The following is a 2631-nucleotide window of genomic DNA, read 5'->3' on the forward strand; positions in this document are numbered from 1 at the left end:
GGTTACAATCCTCAGTTTGACTTGAATCAAATTCTTTTTGGCTTCTTGATTGTTAACTGATTTCCTGTCAATATTTGCTTGGCATAGTTGGCAGGATATAAGAGACACCCAGCAGAGGAAATTTGGACTCTACCGTGAACAGGTGCTTGGGCACATGCCCCGCCCTTTTAGCCCAACCGGCTTCTCAGTATTCCTTTTCAGTATTTATCTTTTTGGTAAATTCTCCTGATATCCTGGCATCATTGCTTTAAATTTAAAGTTTAAATGACATCCAAAGTTTCACTCAAGCTGTTTTTCTTGGGACTTGGCCTCCCAGGTGGGTACTGACATTTCCTACGCTGGGACGGGGAAAGGGGCGGGTTGGAGTGAACTAGCTTAATTGCCTTTTTGAATTTTTGGCTTAAGTTGGAAAGACTATGTATATGTGGTCTGAACAAACCGTTTGCTAGTGAGAGACAGCCGGCTCCACTCAGAAGAAAAGGGATCCTTGTTCTTCCAGGCCACATGGCGTGAGAACCTAGCAGAAGTGTTTGAAAAGGTCAGCCCTCATGAAGGGAGGCAGGGATCGCGCGTTCGAGCCGGCTGGGCTGCCACGGGCTTTGTCCGCGGCGCAGGGCCCGGGGGGCCGTCCGCGCCTTGCCGGCCCCCGGGACGACCGCTGACCCGCCGGGCTGGAAGCGCCAAGCCGGCCTAGGCCAGCCACGCCTCCCAGCTCCTCCATGTCCAGCCGCCAGGCTGGCCGCAGCTGCCCTACTCGCCTTCGCTGCGGAGCCAGTCTGCCTACCTGCCGTGCCGGCGGCCGCGGGTTCGAGGCCGCCTGGATGCCCGAACCAGACCCCAGGATGCAGGGCTTCTCGCTGGAAAGCGGAGCTGGCTCTTCTGCAGCTGGGCCTGCCGGAGCCGCATCGCCGTCAAGCTGGCCTTGCCGCCTCCCAAGCCCATCTGCACGGTGCTGGCGACCTTCTCTGGCCTCGCCGCCGCCACCGCCACCGCCCTGGCCCAGCCGCACAGCAGCCGCCAGAGGAGGGCGCGGGGCGGGGAGTGCAGCCTGCGCCGGAGCGGGCGCGCACACTTGGGGATGCTCCCGGTGCGAGCTGAACGTCGAGGTTTGCTCGCTCACCGCCTGGGACAAGCGGCTCGGCTGCATGTTCTTGTGCTGGGCGCCCTCCAGCCGCCGCACACTCCTCTCTCCCACCGCAACGCCGTGGGCCTGGGCCAGAGGCGCAGCTTCTATTGGTACATCGGCCTCCGCTCGCGCATCAACTGCAACATCTACCACGACTAGGGCTACGGCGTCAGCCCGGGCAAGCCCTCTAAACTGATACCGACGCCGCCTGGCGGGCGCTGCACCCCATACGGCGTTAGGTCCTGGGAACATCATCTTGTATGGTCATAGCTTTTGGAAGCTCCTACCCCATGGTAGACCTGGCCTCCAGGTACGAGTGTGCAGCTGTAATTCTCCATTCGCCGCTGATGTGTGGATTGCGTGTGGCTTTTCCCGATACCAGGAAAACACACGGCTTTGATGCTTTCCCTAACATTGACAGATATTTAAAGTCACCTCTCCCATACTTCCGCGGCACACAAGACGAGGTCATGGCCATGTACGAGCGCTTTCCCGGGGCCATGGAGCCCCTCTGGGTCAAAGGGACCGAGGATAATGACATAGAGTTTTATATATACAATACCTAGAAAGTCTACGACAGTTCATATCTCACGAACTTCCTAATTCCTGAATATGACTTGATTTTACTTCATCAACTGTAAACGTGCTTCAACTGGATGGCTGTCACGGGCCTGATAACCACGAGGAAATGCCCAGCGTTTTGGGAGTCCTAATCAAAGAACTGAGGACGTCTTGGTCTTTGGTATATAGAGGTTTTTCTAACTCACACATTATGTTAAACCGAACAGTTGTGATTTCCAGCTTTGTTGCCTTGTGGAATGGAAAGGAGAGCTGAGTGGGGGGATCGTTTTCTTGCGCTGTAAAAAGGATGCTCACACCCCTTTCTCCACCTTGCCCTTCAGGGAATCATTTATGCAGGACTCAACCTCTCTCCACCAGTGTTCTCAGTATTTGACCCTTTCAGTCACTGGATTCATGGCTCTAATCCATTGTGAAGCTGTGGTAATGTAACTGGAAACCATTGTGATGAAAATTCCTTTGCTAATTTTTGTTAACATGCTGATCTTTCCCCCACACAAATCAATTAAAGGGTAATTTATTGGAACACTTGTGAACAGTTTCATCACCTGGAACGATATAAATATAACTGGAGCCTTCTTATACAAAAGTAAACAGGATTTTTAAAGCATAAATTTATTACTAGTCCACAGAGTTTTAATATTTTGATCATCTGATTAGTCTAACAAAGAATCTAGTGGACTATAAAGTCCATTCTGTAAAGTCCTCCTTGTAGGCTTCTTTAAAGTGCTGTACATATTTGCAATTACATTATGCATAGATTGTTAATGGGTGATTTTCTTTTGTCAGGCTTCAGCAACAAAACTGCAAATTTATTTGTAATGTAAATGACTGAATACATTTTCTTAATATGTTTTACTCCTGTAGTTTGCTATTAAAAATGTTAGAACATTTCTGAGACAAAAATTACAAGTTTATGCTTTAAA

The 2631-nt window shown here is 50.7% G+C and overlaps 1 pseudogene; it reads left to right on the top strand.

The window, feature by feature from the left end:
- Positions 1–821: 821 nt before the first annotated feature.
- LOC136146706 (alpha/beta hydrolase domain-containing protein 17C-like) lies at positions 822–1736 on the top strand (annotated as a pseudogene).
- The last annotated feature ends 895 nt before the right edge of the window (positions 1737–2631 follow it).

This window comes from Muntiacus reevesi, chromosome 14, assembly GCF_963930625.1.
Source record: "Muntiacus reevesi chromosome 14, mMunRee1.1, whole genome shotgun sequence".
In the NCBI taxonomy this organism is placed as follows: domain Eukaryota; kingdom Metazoa; phylum Chordata; class Mammalia; order Artiodactyla; family Cervidae; genus Muntiacus; species Muntiacus reevesi.